The sequence below is a fragment of the Rhinolophus sinicus genome, chromosome 17, assembly GCF_057876585.1.
Source record: "Rhinolophus sinicus isolate RSI-liver-muscle chromosome 17, RSI-T2T, whole genome shotgun sequence".
NCBI lineage: Eukaryota > Metazoa > Chordata > Mammalia > Chiroptera > Rhinolophidae > Rhinolophus > Rhinolophus sinicus.
In genome coordinates this window covers 486949-504385 of record NC_142517.1, presented here as the reverse complement: position 1 = coordinate 504385, position 17437 = coordinate 486949, and positions in this window count along the sequence as shown.

Here is a 17437-nt window from a genome sequence, read left to right as displayed (position 1 = left end):
CAGCCATGCAAGCCACACACAATAGGACCACGTAGCTAGAGCAATGACAGGGAAAGCCCACTAACCCAGACTTCACTAGTCAGCAAACTCATCTTCAACAATGAAAGCAGAATAAAGACATTTCAAACAAACAAGAGCCGAGAGAACCCTTCACTCACAGAATGGTACTTACAAGAAATGATAACGGAGGTTCTTGAGAAGGAAGGGAAATTAGGCCAGATGGAAATCCAGATCTATGTAAAATAATGCTGAGAACGGTGGGTAAGTATAAAATTATAAGATAACTGACTGTTTAAAGCAAAAATAACAACAGTGTCCTTTGGGTGTAGTGTAAGTAAAATTTATAACAGCAGTGGCCCAAGTGATGGATGGGGGACATAGGGGCTCAGCACTGTAAGTTTGTCACAGTGCACGTGACATGGGACGTTTGAAGAAAGGAAGATGGGTCTCTAGCCTGCAGATGTCAGAGTGTGGGACCTCTTGGCCTCCATGGCACATAAGCCAATTCCTTATAGTAAATCTCCTTATGTATAAGAAGTTCTGACACTTAAGTTTGCGAACTCACCCTAGGAAAAGTGCTACATACCTCATTCCTGAATATCACTATGGTCACCTTCAAAGTGCTTCCCTTGGGAAGCTATGCACCGATGCCAGTGCCTAGTGCACCCTTCAAAGCAATTTTGGAACTCTTTTTCTGGAATGGCCATCAGAGCTGTCATCGTACTACCCTTGATGTCCTGAATGTCATTAAAATGTCTTCCTTTCAATATTTCCTTTATCTTCCATAAAGAAAGAAGTCATTGGGGGCCAGATCAGGTGAGGAGGGAGGGTGTTCCAATACAGTTATTTGTTTACTGGCTAAAAACTCCCTCATAGACAGTGCCGTGTGAGCTGGTGCATTGTCGTGATGCAAGAGCCATGAATTGTTGGCGAGAAGTTCAGGTCGTCTAACTTTTTCACGCAGCCTTTTCAGCACTTCCAAATAGTAAACGTGGTTAACTGTCCAGTTGGTACAAATTCATAATGAATAATCCGTCTGATATCAAAAAAGGTTAGCAACATCGTTGCAACACGTTCACCAACTTAATTGTCAGCCTCGTACCTAAACAAAGAGATACGTAAATACGTCCTATAGATCCATACACACTTAGGCACTTAGACCCCACTAGTTCCGTTTCTGGCGAGAACGCTGACACACCCTTGCCACGGTCCCACAGCCTGGAAGCGCAGAGCCAGTACCAGGCAAAGCCCTCGGCATCCTTCTGGATTATTCCTGTGCCAGATCACGGCCCTGAGCCTTCCTCCTCACTGGCGACCCTGGCAGCCGCCAGACTGCCCTGCGAGGCCCACGGCACTGCCCTGGAAAGAGTCACCGGTGGCTTCTCTGTGCATCTCCCAGGCCTCCTGATCCCTGCTCACACAGGAAGCAGCAAACACGGGCCTGTTCTGAGTTTCATGTTTCAAAATCTTAGTCCCTGAGGGGGCTAGAAGTATCTTAGGTAGGGTGGAAGGTTCTGGAAAGACCCACCTGGGGAAGGCGACCTTGGCAGGGAGAGTGGCCTCCGGGATGAGGACCACCTGGCCTGCGGCCTCCTGGAGCTCCCTTACCCGACAGGGGACGTCCCCAATCCCTGAGGGGCCTGACCAGAGAATGTGAGGTGACCGCTGCAGCCTGGGACTGAGGCACTGAGACCCGTCCTGGGCAGTGGATGCTCCTGGCTCCAGCCCAGGCAGAGGCCCTCACTGCCCACGCCCACGCCTCACGCCACAGAGGCCTCCTAGATTTTCTAGGGAAGGGTCAGAAAGTTCCCGGTAACGGAGACAGAACAGCCATGGTCCCAGGGGCACAGAGTTGACTATCCACTGAGCTGAGTTACAATGAAATAAAGAACATGGTGACCTGTCACTGCTGAGTGTGGGCTCCAAAGGGCCAGCCACAGGTGCCTCGGAGGGCCAGGCCCCACTGGGCTGGATGAGCTTTCAGGAGGGACCCCAGGCCCACTGAGCTTCCCTGCCCACCTGTCCACAAAACCCAAGGATTCGGACGAAAAACGCTTTTTATAATAATGACTTAAAATGTCAAAAGAACTGAAACCCAAAAAGAAAAGCCTGAAAAATGTAATAAAAGTATTCATTCAATTGCCAAAAAAAATCTCCTATAAACCAGTAAGAAAAAGCACAGCACATACATGTGCAAGTCACAAAGATTAAATATAGATGGTCATACATATGAAAAAAAATTCTGCTTCATTTCTGCTAATAATAAATGAATTACAAAATTTTTAAGAAGTAACAAACAAGGATCCAGGCCAAGTGGTCCCAGATGGGGGTTGTAAGTGCTGACACACAGCCACTGTTGAATGGGCCCCACTCAGGAGCTCCCAGCAACCCAGAGTGCCAGGGCATAAGGGGTTCACAAAGCTGTGCGAGGCTCACCACCCTCCCACGGGCCGCTCTCCGCCAGCGGGACATGTAATTGGAAACAGACCCCATGCGTGACTCAGAAGAAGCTGGCGCCTCCCTCCCCCACACAGGCTTTTTAACAAGGGGGTTTACTTCCTGTGATCCCCCGGCACGGTCTGGCTGACATGTGTGGGCCACACAGCTGATCTCATCCAGCTGGAGCGTTCTAGAATGCTCTGCACTCATGCACATCCTCCCTGACTCAGAGAGTTGTCAGCACAGTTCCTCATCCCCACCAAGAGCACCTGGCTGCATGTGTGCACCTACATATGTGCACAATACACAGAGATGGGCACATGCGTACACATGTGTGCATGCACGCTTACACAGTGCACCAACATGAGTGCACATACACACACTAACACAGAGACACGCTCACATACATGTGTATGTATGTGCACATGCACACACGTGTGTAGGTGTACACATGCATGTGTGTGAATATGTGGGCATGCACAAATACATATACATACACATACAAACACATACTGTGGGCATATACACATACACACATACATGTGCGTGCTTATATATACATACATACACACAGCACATTCTACCAGCTCCTCACACCTGTGAGGCCATAAGACCGCAGCACACTGAAGTGACCACTCAGGACTCCCACCACCATGCCCCGGGTTTCACTCCAGGGATGCTGCTTTGGGAAAATGCAACAGAGACAAGCTGTCTACCACAGGGATGTGAGGAGCACCAGGTAGACAAGACTCTCCCTCATCCCCTGTTGAAAAGCAGCCTTCATGCTCACAGCAAATCAGCCCCTGCTCTGTGGCGATACAACAGGGGCTGTGTGACCATGGGAGGTGTCAGCACCATGCAGTGTATACACTATCGGGAGGTATGAGCACCAGGGGGAGTTATGTGTACCATGGTAGGTGTGAGCACCATGGGGTGTGTGCACCATGGGGAAGTGTGCACTATGGGATGTGTGTACCATGGGAGGTGTGTGCACCATGGGGAGGTGTGAGCACCATGGAGAGGTGTGAGCACCATGGGGAGGGGTGAGCACCATGGGATGTGTACACCATGGGAGGTGTGTGCACCATGGGGAGGTGTGTATACCATGGGGAGGTGTGAGCACCATGGGGAGGGGTGAGCACCATGGGAGGTGTGTGCACCATGGGAGGTGTGTGTACCATGGGGAGGTGTGAGCACCATGGGGAGGTGTGTGCACCATGGGAGGAGAGTGCACCATGGGGAGGTGTGAGCACCATGGGAGGTGTGTGCACCATGGGGAGGTGTGAGCACCATGGGGAGGGGTGAGCACCATGGGAGGTGTGTGCACCATGGGAGGTGTGTGTACCATGGGAGGATTGTGCACCATGGGGAGGTGTGTGCACTATGGGGAGGTGTGTGCACCATGGGGAGGTGTGAGCACCATGGGAGGAGTGTGCACCATGGGGAGGTGTGTGCACCATGGGGAGGTGTGAGCACCATGGGAGGTGTGTGTACCATGGGGAGGTTTGTGCACCATGGAGAGGTGTGAGCACCATGGGGAGGTGTGAGCACCATGGGAGGAGTGTGCACCATGGGGAGGTGTGTGCACCATGGGGAGGTGTGAGCACCATGGGAGGAGTGTGCACCATGGGGAGGTGTGAGCACCATGGGAGGAGTGTGCACCATGGGGAGGTGTGTGCACCATGGGAGGAGTGTGCACCATGGGGAGGTGTGTGCACCATGGGAGGTGTGTGTACCATGGAGAGGTGTGAGCACCATGGGGAGGGGTGAGCACCATGGGAGGTGTGTGTACCATGGGGAGGTGTGAGCACCATGGGAGGTGTGTGTACCATGGGGAGGTGTGAGCACCATGGGAGGAGTGTGCACCATGGGGAGGTGTGTGCACCATGGGGAGGTGTGTGCACCATGGGAGGTGTGAGCACCATGGGGAGGTGTGTGCACCAGGCTGTGCCCTATGCTGCATCCCTGATAGAGGACGCATACCACCTGTCCCCAGACTTGCCCCATCAGTCCCAGCACCTTTATCTCCTGCAACCTTGTTTACCTGCTCTCAGTCCCTGGAGGATGGCCCTGGTGGATGGCTCTGCCACACCCATCTAACCTCTGGCTTCCCAGCGCTAGAACCCACTGACCGCGAGAAGCTCTGCTACTACTATTGTTCTCATTTACTGAAGTAGAATTGACATACGCATGTAACATACTAGCTTCAGGTGGACAATGTCATAATTTGATATTAGTGTACATTGTGAAACGGTTACCACAGTAGGTCTTCTTGGCATCACCACACACAGTTACTAAAAAGAACTTTTAAGATCTGCTGTCTTAGTAACTTTCAAATACACAATACATTTACCATGCTGTAAATTATATACCCATGACTTATTTTATAACTGGAGATTTGTACCTTTTGACCCCCCTCACCCATTTCACATACCCTCCCCCCACCTCTGGTGGCCACCACTCCGTTTTCTGTATCCATGAGCTCAGTTGTTTTGTTTTCTGTTTTTTAGATTCCACATATAAGCGAGATTACACAGTATTTGTCTTCTCCATCTGGCTTATTTCACTGAGCATAATACCCTTAAAGGGTCTATCCATGTTGTCACAAATGACAAGATTTCATGCTTTTTATGGCTGAATTATATACATGTATCACATTTTCTTTATTCATTCATCCATCGATGGACACCCGGGTTGTTTTTGTATCTTGGCTGCTGTAAATAACGCTACAGTAACATAGGGGTGCAGATATCTTTTCGAGTTAGTGTTTTTGTTTTCTTCAGATAAATACCCAGAAGTGGCATTGCTGGGTCGTAAGGTAGTTCTCTCTTTAATTTTTTGAGGACCTTCCATACTGTTTTCCACAGTGGCTGCACCAATTTGCAGTCCCACCAACACAGCACGAGGGGTCCCTTTTCTCCACGTCCTTGCCAGCGCTTGTTGTTTGTTGATTTATTGGTGATGCCATTCTGACAGGTGTAAAGTGACATCCCATCGTGGTTTTGATTGCTTTTCCCTGATGATGAGTGATGCTGAGCACATTTTCATGTGTCTGTTGGCATCTGTGTGTCCTGTTTGGAACGTGAGCTTCTTACTGGGAGCTCGTGAGTGGGTGTGGTCCCTGAGGTGCTGTCCAGCAGGGTCATACAGGACAGCTCCGTGGGCAGGGCAGATGTGAGAGGCTGCCAGCCTTGCAAGAAGATCTGGGCATGGCAGGGCACCTCAGAGTGAATCAGTTTTCCATAAACTGCATCTTGAGCGGCACCCACTCACCCCACAGTATGCAGGTGAGAAGTCTGGGGACTCGGCTGGTCCCCACAAGCTGACATCAAGGCGACAGCTGGGCTGGGGTCCCACTGGAGGCCCTGAGAACCCTCTTCCAAGCTCATTTGGGTTGTCACCCAAACTCAGCCCCCTGCAGCTGGAGGATTAGGTCTCCTGGCCGGGGCTCCCTCAGCTCCTTGCGTGGCTCCTGACTCCATAACAGAGACCCTCCCCCACACTGAGCCCCCAGGACTGTGTGGTCAGGTCAGGCCCACCCAGGTGTCTCCCATCCTAAGGTCAACCACTTGGACACCTTAATGGCACCTACAAATGGGCATGACAGTCACAGGCCTGGCCCCAGGGGCTGCCTTAGAACTCTGCCACCACAGACACCAGCTGGGTGCTGAGCTGGGCACCAGGACAGGTGGGCGCGGAAGTGGTGTGAGCCAGTACAGACCCCCCCATACCCCCCACAGGCCTCGTGAGCACAAAGTGACCTCACCAGGACGGGACGCAAAGGCACTCCACAGGGAGGCCTATTCTGCAGAAAACTGGGCGTCTGCTTCCATAGCGACTCACAAACGCCAGATTCCTTCCTGACAAATGAGCTGTGATGTATCACCTGGCCTCCAGCACCTCCACCACGTTTTCGTTGAGTGACTAATACCGCTCAATGGCCCAGGGCTGAAAAGTGTGTCATCACAGCTATAGCTGTGGCCCATGCCGCTGGTTCTCAGGGAAGGACTGTGAGCTGTCACTCTCCCAGCAGTGCCACTCTTCCCCCAGGCTCCACGAAGACCCCATCACCAACCCTAGGGCCGAGTGGTGGGCCCAGAGCAGGGGTGGGGGAGGGGAGCCCTGCCTCGGGGCCTGTGCTGTGGTGGTGCTGGCGGGCTCGCCAGTCACAGCATCTCTGGTGCCCAGGCTGCTGGCACTCCCCGGCCTGGGCCACCTCAGCACCTTCCAGCACAGGCAGCTGGGATGCCCGTGCCAGGAAATGGCACACAGAGCCCTGATGTCTGGCACAGCCGTGGGGACGGCCACCGACAGGGGTCCGCAGTTGGTGTCACATGTGGAGCAGGACAGAGAAGTGGCCCCGAGGACACTGTCGTGGGTCCTGTGTGGCCAGTAGTGCCCCCCACCAGGACGGCAGGGAGAGCAGGCGTGCCCCGGCCTCCAGGGCTGCCTACGGAGTATCATCAGGGCAAACAGATCAGGTTCACGATCCAGTTTCCCCCAGCAGCGTACAGAATGGGACGCCCCTCGTCCTCGCTGCTCATTCACCAGCTCTGTCAGCGGAGCCCCCCACATGGGCTAGGAGAGCCACAGCTCACAGCCAGTAGCACCTGCGTGGTCTCACATGACCCATATGCCCATTTCACTGGTGGGGACACTGAGGCAGCCTGGGGTTGTGCAGCAGAGGAGTGGGGACTCCGGGCTCCTGGCTGCCCCTGTGGTGCCGTGTGTGAGCAGAGACCAGAGGGCACAGACACCAAGACTGGACTCTGGGGACATGGAGTAAGAGCCTGACAGGTGGACAGACGGCCCCGCCCACTGTGCAGGGGCCCAGAGCCTGAGGTCCAGAGTGATACTGTCCCTCCATCATGCTGCTGCCACGTGGCCAGGACAAGCTGACCGGCAGCTCCAGCATGGACAGTGCAACTGTCCACCCACAGGAGGGCGGGCCCCTCCTTACATCCAGCTGAGAGGGCAGGACAGGAGGGCCTGCAGGGGGCACCTCAGTGGCTTTGCTTCAGGAATGGCTTTCTGGGTCCACAAGCCTGGCCACCCACCCTGAGCCACTCACCCTGCATCAGCCGCAGCTTGGACAGACGAGGGTGCAGAAGGCGGCACCACCGTAGTGGGGACCCTAGGAGGCCCTGCTCAGTCGTGGAGTGTGTGGCGTGCAGGCCAGGCAGACTCTCTGGCCCCTCACCCACTCGCACACATATCCTCCCAGCACCGCTATGCCCTCCAGGGCCACCAACATCTGCCTGCCCTGCCAGCCCCCATCTGACCTCCAGTCCAGGGAACCTGGTTCTCAGCCAGGGGAGCCAGGCCCCAGTCGAGACTCGCTGTGGATCCAAGGAGCACCCAGGTGGTGCTCTCAGCCTGGCAGCCCTCTAGGCCCCCACCATCAGAACCTGGGCTGCATCACAAGTGAAGCAGGGGACCTTGGGAGTTGGAAGCAACTTCAAGGGCTCCGGGATGTTCTGAAATGGAACGCAGTCCCCACGTGAGGTTGCTCACTCCTGAGACCCTGGATGGTGCCACCTCCCCTGCAGATGGAAGCAGTGACAGCCAGTGTCTATCCTGCACCTGCCACCACATCTACACATGGGGCGGGTTATGTGTGTGGACAACTGAGTGGGCTGAGGGGGCATGGCGTGCTTGCTGCTGTCCTCACCTCACCTCGCTCAAGGTGGCCCTGTGCTTGGGACCACGGACAGACTGCAGCCAAGGGCCACACAGCAAAGGCTCTGGGTTTCGAGGTGGCGGTGGCAGCCAGAACCCCTCCCGCCTGGGCATTCTGGAGCCTGAGGGGAAATCACTGGGCCTTTGCAGCATTTCGGAACACCCCGGAGCCCTTGAAGTCGCTTCCAACTCACAAATCTGTTCCCATCACCGCCCACCGCGCTGCTCACCCCCAAATGCTGGTCTGTGGGAAGTCAGCTGCTCACTTGTTTGGGTCTCAGGGCCGTTAACCCTCAGACAAGCTGTCTCTGCTTAGGGCTTGGGTTGTCAGGCAATTTAAAATTTTCTTCCTGCCAGAGAGTGGCTCCATCAGAAGGAAGTAAGCTTTCTCTGCTGCTGGTGTCACTGTCTCCCCTCCGCCCCCAGTCAGCCCAAGGGGAGTGGGGGCTGAGGCTTGTGAGGATGCAAACCAGGGGAGGGATCTGCATAAGTGTCCTCAGAAAACCCCGCCAGGCACAAAACGGGCTCTGTCACAGCCTCCCGCCCTTCCTGACTTCAGGGAGTGTCACAGTCTGGGTGGGTGAGGGGCTACACAGGGTTCCTGAGCCCTGGCCCTGAGGGAAGAGCTGGGGGTGGGGATCTGTGCAATGGGTGCCCCTCCATATGACCCCGAGGTCCCTTCCAGGCAGTTTCTTAGTTTCCAGAAAACACTTGGCCATGTACCTGCTCCAGGCCACAAGGGGCCCTCTGCCTCCTGACCCCCTTCCACATCGGCAGTGGGGACCTAAGTGGCAACAGCAGCCTGACTTGGAGACTGGGTATCCATTCACTGGGTCTAAACTGACCCCAGGGCAGCTTTGGCCCCCGGCCTCTCGCTCCAGCCCTAAAGGAAGACCCAGGGCCCTGTCCCAAGCTCGTGACACCCTCTCACCTCTAAGACTAGAACAAAGCGAGGATGTCCTTGGTTCCCTCCCTCCCACGAAGCTCAGCCCTCCCCACCCAGTGGTCACCATCGCTTACCTCTGCCCCCCCGCCCTGGGACTTCTTGTGAGGTGGGGACACTGCGCCTGTGTTCCCAGCAGTCCCCACTCCTGCCATTCTGGGGGACAGGCAGCAGCCATGTGGAGGAGAGGGGAGCATGTGGGCACATGGCGGCTGCCAACTACACAAGGGATTGAGCTGTGCAGCTGACACAGTGACACAGTAGGGACACAGGAGGCGACACAGGAGCGCCACAGTGAGAGGAACAGAGGTGAGTCTGGTGGGAACAAGTCACCATGCCAGGCTGCAGTTGGAAAAATAGGGAACATATGGGAATGCGTCCTACCCAGTTTTCTCTAATCATGTGAGAATGAGTTTCATCAGAAACGACTGCTGTGTGAGGCTAAGTGCATCATCAGCCTCTCTTAAGCCAATGGGAAGTTTTTCTCCTCTCCTCTCTTATGGGACACAGGTATGTTCCCCCAGATGACACATGTGCTCCGAGCTGCTGACATCGCCCAGTCAGCTGGGGAAGATGCCCGAAGGTTCAAGACACGAACCAACATTGGCAAAGTTATGTACAAGGGGCAGCTCACCTGACAGGGGTGCTATGAACAGCCCCCTCTGACAGGAGAGGAGCCAGGTTCAGGTGGCTCCTTGCCTGGCCAGCCGGGCAGGGCTCAGGTGTGACTCTAGAGTGATGCCCTTCATCACTGGTCACTTGTGTGCACTGGCCTCATCATCGTGACCTGTCGTCATGGACCAGCCTGAGGAACTGATCTCCCCAGACAGAATGGACTGTGCCTATTCACCATCCCAGATAGAGAGACAGGCACAGCCGCACAGGGACGTCAGGCTAAGATACGTCAACACTGAAGAAGAACAGAAAAATGAAGACAAAATCAACAAAACAAAAAATCTGACTCTTTGAAAAGAACAATAAACTTGATAAAACTCCAGATACACTGATTTTTAAAAAGAGAAAACTCACAAATTTTTAATACCAGGAATGAAAGAGAAGACATCACTAGACAACAGACGTTAGAAGGACAATAAAGAGATAGGATAATTACATATTTAGTTGGGAAGAGAAGAAAGAAGCATCAGCAAAATCCTCAGAAAACTGTCAACACAATAAGAATTACGCTCGAAAGAACCCTGGGCTTACAGATTGAAGATTTGCTTTATTCCTGGCTCTTATACAATAATGTAGACAAGTCTTCTCTGGGCACTTCATTTTCAAAAACATAAGAAAAGGAATCTGACGACCAACCTCATGGCAATTAATTTAGACAACTTATATTAAATAAATAAATTTCTTAAAATATACAAATTTTGTAAACTCTTTAATAAATATTTCTTTAATAAATATTAAAGAAATTGAATTCATTATCTGAGAGGCCTTCACTAGAGAATTCTATCAAACATTTAAGAAAGAAGTAAAACCAATCCTATGTAAACTCTTTTAAAATATAGAGAAGGGAATATTTCATAACTCATTTATGAGGCCAGCATCACCCTGATACCAAAACTAGACAAAGATATTAAAAATAAAAAAAAGCACAACATCCCTCATGAATATAGACACAAAAATCCTTAACAAAACATTAGTAAATTGAACCTATCAATTTATAAAAAAGATAATATACCATCATCAAATGGGTTTAATACCCAAAACGCAATTTTGGTTTAAGGTTTTTAAAAATCAAACAATATAATTCACCACATTAGCAGAACAAAGGAGATGAAACATTTGATCTCCTCAATAAATGCAAGAAATATATTTGACAAAACACAACAGCCATTTATGAAAGTACCCTAAGAAAACTAGGTATTGAATGTGACTTTCTCAACCTAATAAAGAATGTCATGAAAGATCCAAGATGGTGGAGTGGATACACACTGTGCTTGCCTCATCCCATGAAACATCAAAATTACAACTACATTATAGAACAATCAACCTGAAGAACCATCTGAAGTCTGGCCTAACAAAAGTTTTATAACTAAAGATATAAAGAAGAAGCCACGTCGAGACTGGTAGGAGACATGGAGACACGAAATGGGCTGGTCCCATAACCACATATAGCGGTTGAAAATCAGGAGAAATATCTTGGCAACAGAGGCTCCTCACAGAGGAGTGAGGGACCCCAGTCCCACACCAGGCTCCCCAGCCTGGAGTACTGGTGCCGGGAAGAGGGCCCCCCACAACATCTGGCTGTGAACAACAGTGGGAATTCTAACCATCTGGGTGGGATGGAAGGCAGCAGGAAACCTAGGCATCCTCGTAAAGGGCCCACGCACAGACGCACTGGCTCATAGGCCCTCACCTTGGGCTCCAGCGGAGGGACAGTGACTCTCAGGGCATCGGAGACAAACAGGGGGCAGACTGAGTTGTGTAATTCGGGGTGAGGACTGTAGGGACAGTCCCCATTTTCCCTGACTGGGGCTCTGCTCCCACGCAGCTGGTAGGCAGACACCATCTTTCCTGTGTTGAGCCCACCCCCAACATTTATGGCCAAATCTGAATCTGATTGGCCTGGTGAGCTCCACAGCTCCGCCCTGCTGACTCACCCAATTCGCATACCTCAAGAGGCTCTCTCAGCAGCTGAAACTTATTGGAGCCAGCAGATGTCAATCCTGAGATTAGGTTACAAAAAATGTTGGCTTCTCTCCTACTAGACCTCTCCCTCACTCCCTTTCTCTTTCTCGCTCTCTGGCTTTCTCTGTGTCCCTCTATGTCTCTGTCCCTTTCTCTCAGCCCCCACTCTGGGGGAATCAAGCTGCCATGCGGTATGTGGGGAACTGTGATGAGAAGCTACTGACTCCTGCCAACAGGGGCTGAGGCCGCGCGACTGAGCTTGGAAGTGATTCTCCCTGTCAGGCCTTACAGGGAGGGCTGGGAGCGAGGCTGCCTTTTCACCCCATGCCCTGCTGCACTTTCTGAATTTTGTGCAATGAACATGCGTTATCTGCTCCAAAATAAATAAATAATATTATAAAAGTTTAATATCAACCATTAGTAAAATTTAAAAAGTAGTAAAAATTGAAAAGGCAAGGAGTAGTAACTAAACACAGCTGACACAGAGGACACTCCTGCAGGTGGGCACACTACTCTCCTGCATCAGACAGAGGCCCCGCCTCCTTCCCCAAGATAGGAGAACCCCAGACCCTCTTTCTCCTTAGAGTTTATGAGTGTAACTGAGGTATATGTCATGAGCACCCCAACACCATTATTTGTCCATCATGAATGTGTCTTGTATCATCACCTTTGAGAACAGAGGCCATATCTTTCCAAGACCCAAGTCACTGAAAGGGTCAGAGCCTGCCTGGGGGAAAGGGTGGCGAGGACAGACGAAGGTGACTGATGGAGGCTATGATGGGCATCGTAGAGACCCACTATGGTCACAGCCCACCAAGAGCGGCAGTGAGTTCTCCATTCCTTGAGTTGTGGCTGGCCTTGTGTCTTGCTTTGACCAACCAAATGTGGCAATGTCATGTGGCAGGAATTCTGAGTCTGCACCTCAAAAATCTCTGCACTGCTCTCATCTGATCGCAATGCTGCCACCACGAAAGCTGGTCTGGATTATCCTTCTAGAGAAGCAACAGGGCAGAGGACCAAGACCCTGGCCAATAGTCAGCCCTACAAAACCTACAGCAATGCCATCCTAGATCAGCCAGCCCCTCCAATCCTCCAGCTGACTGCACTCAGGTGAACCACCAGGTGGCTGCCCAGCTGAGCCCAGCCCAAAGTGCCAATCCACTGGAGCAATAAAATGGTTGTTTTAAGCCATTAAGTGTTAGGACGGTTTGTTATGGAGAAACAGGTAACTGCTTCAAGTAATGATAGTGATCAACATGGTGGTGACAGTGGTGGTAGGAGTGACAGTGGGTGGTGATGGTGGTGTTGATGGCATGGCTTGGACCCACCTCCTAAGACATCAGAGGAAGATTAAATTTAGTTCACTATGGTTCTTGTGTATTTCTGTGTCCCAGTTCTTTGAAACTATGCACTGCCTTTAGAGTCACATGTACCTTTGGGAACTTAGTGAGACCTGTGGGCCCTCTTCCCAGGAAAATGCACATAAGGCAAAGTTTTGCTTAGACTCCAGGGATTGGTGACCCTGCGCCTGGGGCAGACCCCAGTGAGCAATCCCATGGTGTGGTCACCTGGCACTCTCACCCCACGGGCCAGGCCAGCCCCTGGAGCATTTGTCTTTGTGGTCTTCCTGAGCCAGCAGAGAAACGACCTGCACGACGTCCTGGTGATGCTTCCGGTTTAGCACAGCACGGCTGGTTAAGAGAAGCTTCTCATGAGGCATAAATACTTGGAAACTTTGTAACCTAACTTCTGGTAGTTTAGATACACTCAGAGATGGTGGTGGGAAATAAATTCAGAGACCTGAGCTTTTCTTCCCCCACCTGTCCTCCCCGTGAGCATCCGTCTCTTGTGAGACTATCATGACGCAGGGTCCAGTCAGACCAGCTGTGTGCAGGGAGCTCTACGGACACCACGATGGGGTGCTGCTATCCTCAGGCTGGCTTCACTTTTGATCAATGGCCTTGTCTCCAAGGCTGACGTGCGGGAGCCTCGCCAAATTGGACGGAGTCCTCTGAGCGCACATGGCTCCTTTCCATCGAGGGGAAGCTCTTGACGACCAGCATGAGTCCGTCAACCTTTCTGTCACCAGGTGCCTTCACCCGACCCATGAGGGCCCCTCTCCAGGTGCCCGACGCTTGTCCCGGCTGCTACTGGAGATGTGAACTATCACACAGTGTGCAGCTGCGTCACAAATCAGAAGGCCAAAACACAAGCGTCCTGCCACCCAAGACCAGGTAAGACTGTTGAGACTGGTGATTTAGTTTTGGCTAAAAAAAAACAAAGCCCGCTGCTCTACTGCCAACTTGGAGCACACACTGTGACACACAGCCCATTGCCCGGTAATGCTGGGTTTTGTCATTTCTGAATTGTCCCTGCAGAACGTTGAGAACCATGGGGGTGGGGGAGGAGAAAATTACTCACAACCCCACGAGAGAGCAAAGGAAAATGTGAGTGCACAGTCATCTTCGGAAATGTCTTCTTAAATGCGTTTCTAAGGCAACGCCCCACTACGGCGAATGGTCCCACAAGATGTGCTGAGCACAAGAAAGCCGTGGAGGACTCATCCACACGGAAGCACTTCGGGCATCCCTCGCCAGAGAACATGTAGGCAGCGGAAGCGGCATGACTCAGTTCTCCCTGGCCAACAGGCCCAAGACAATGCTCCATCCCTGATGGCTTGCATGTGTCTTCCTTGAGGCATCGGTTAGTGCCAGAAGCCTCAAGACATATCTGTGTTACTCACCTGTTCACCATCAGCATAGATTCGACAGTAGTGGAAAGTCACCGGCATGTGACCTCGCTGGAAACTGGGAGCAGGGGAAACACGTGGGGTGCTGGGCATTGGATAGCCCACCTCAGGGGGGCCTGTCACGAGACATCAACCCACTCAAAGCCTGCCCGTGCCCACCAGGAGGGACGCCTGGTGGAGGCAGGGCTGACCTGGGTGCCCCTCCATCTGTCTGCCCCTCAGGCTCCTGAGCTGTCCTGCGTCTGCCTTCAGGAACAGGGGACAGTGGGAGCACTGAGGTGATTGTGGGCCCGGCAAATGGGGATGCTGAGAGGGGTGTGACGAGGAGGAAGCAGAAGCCCAGCTGCAATTTTAAACCCTCAGAACGAGCCGGCCTCTTGTCACATCAAGGAAAAGAAAGCTGGGATAGACAAGTGACAGTAAAGAGACAGTAAGGCGGGAGTCCAGTCCCTCCAGGGCTATCTTGAAAAGCTGCAGTGGGTGGCCCTGTTGGTTTTCACGGACATATGGGGCTGCTGTCATTGCTGTGGTTTGAGGTCACCCCCACGCCCTGGCCAAGAGTGGGACGCACCGCTGCTTGAACCCAGACGACAGTATCAGGGTCCCCGTCCCCCTGTGCCTTGTAGCTGTGAGGGAACGTAAGGCGGGTCCTCGCCGTGGACCTGACCCTCTACCAGCTGTGTGGTCTAGTGAAGGTCACTGAGCTCTCAGCCGTTTCCTCTACAGTCAGGATGATCAGGACAGGGTTGGGGTGCGTGAGCTGCACACACAGTGTCCGGTGCAAGCACACTCTTCGTGAGACATGAAGCTGTGGTATGGCTGATGCTGTCATCCCCCCCTGGAGAGGCAAACGGAAACCCAGCACAGGGCCACGGGTTGACGGCCGTTACAGTGGGATCCTCCATGGAAGGCAGGGGCGGCACAGCAGCCTCCCAGCAAGGCCACAGAGCAAGTGCCCAGCCTCTTCTACAGTCCAGCCCCAAGCCAGAGCCTGGTGTCTCCAAGGGCAGAGGCAGTAGTCTCTGCAGATGCAGGCCTGCTGCAGACCCCAGGGTTTGGCTGAGCCCCACAGGGCGCCTCTTCCCACACTGCCACCTCCTACAGCACAAATGTCCCCGCTCCTGACCCTTCTAAGCTGGCTGCCGCCGTGTCACCTGAGGTATGGGCCAGAGCTGTATCCCTAAGAGTGGACTGTGTTGCCTTCAGAACCCAAACAGGTCCGCAGGCCCAGTGCTTCCTCCTTTGAAGTGTGGGTGCAAGATGCCTCAATTAATCTTTTACTTTCCCCAAAGTACCTGGCACGCCCAACCCGCCAGATCCCCAAGAACTCCAGAGTGCAGAACTCTGGATTTATACAGGGTCACCCCCAACTCGGGGCTCATGTGTCCTGTGGCCTCCAGCACACATGGCTCCTCTCCCTGGTCCCTCCTGCCTAGTCAGCATGAAGTCGTCACTGTTAGATGTGTCTGGTGTCTGGGGGTTGGCCAGGTGGCCCAGGTCACCTGGACTGTATTAGGACAGAGCAGGCGTTAGCTCAGCCCTGGGGCCAACCGTGAATGAGCACTATTGTCCCTCCCATGTGAAGGCAAACTGTTCTGACCTCTCTTCTAATTAGGATGGAAAAGAATGTAATCGCCCATCGAGGGCCTTATTAATCTGCTGTGACAAGGACAGTACATCTGGCAGATGGGATTTCTCTTCAGACCAAAGAGGCTTCTGATCATCACTCAACCTCTCACTGGTCAGCCGCTCGGTCCCGTCATCCCCCGCAAGGCCATCGTGCCCTCAGCAGCCGACCCTCCAAATGCCTGAGTCCCTGCACCTGCAAGGTGCTCCCTTCCCCGGGGATGGTTTCCCAGGTCACCCCTGGTGAAATCTAGCAATTGGGCCCCCTTGTACCAACCAGGACAGTGGCCCCTCCTCCTGCCAGTGGTGGGCCAGCAGGACCTCCTCCTGCACTCCCTGTGTCCCTGGGGTTCTCTGAGAAGGATGTGATCCGAGATCTATGGGGCAACAGCCATGAAGGGTCCAGGAGGGGTGGAAGATGACGGGCATGCAGGTGAGACCCCTGTGAAGGACAGGCAGGGGGCCGGGGGTGGGGGGAAGCAGTGGCAGGCTGATGGGGGCACCTGCAGCCGAAGTAACCCCTAACTAAAGGAATGGGCCTGCGTTGGGACCCTGGGGAGCAGCCCCATGGGGAGCACGGCCCGGTGGGAGGCAGGTGGACGCAGAGGCCAGCACACGGGACTCAGCCAGCAGGCTCCTGGAGCAGAACCTGAGCTTTGCTTCTGGTCACCACGGGGCCAGCACACTCGTGCACGTGTACACACAGACACACAGACAGTCGCACTCACAGGTGCACACTCACCCTCTCCAGTGCCCCCTGGCTGCAGGCGCCCATGGCCCACAGAAAAGGAACTGTGGCTGAGGACAGTGGTCACTGGCACTGCCCGGGGAGAGGCGCTGATGGGCGCCCAGCCTGAGGGGGCTCTGGGGGCCGGGAGCAGGTGGGAGTCTGTGGGGGACCAGGGCAAACTTGTAGGACTTTGGATGGCAGAGCAGGGGTGGCCTGTCCCCTGTCTGCTTGAACAGTCACTGCTGCTGGCTCACTCAGCACACACTTGCCTCCACAGACCCCTGCCCCCGGCCACCTTACTGTCTGGCCAGGAGACGGCACGCTGGTGCAGAGTCAGGGCACAGATGGAAAGAAGTGGTAGGGAAGACCAGAGGGCATGCACACAGACACCTCCCGGGGCACACACAGGGGACCAGGAAGCTCTGGGGTCTCTCTTCTCCTGGGGGCAGGGGACTAAACCAGAGATTTGCAAAGCTGCTCATCTGAGGCTGGAGCCCCACTGCGCTGTCTGGCACCCCCAAGGATGGCAATGCTGTGGCCTAGCCCCCAGGCCTGCTTGCACTCCATCTCAAGGAGGAGCTCTGGTCCTGGGAGGCTGCCCTCCAGGGTTGGGAGTGGGGACTCCCCTCTCACC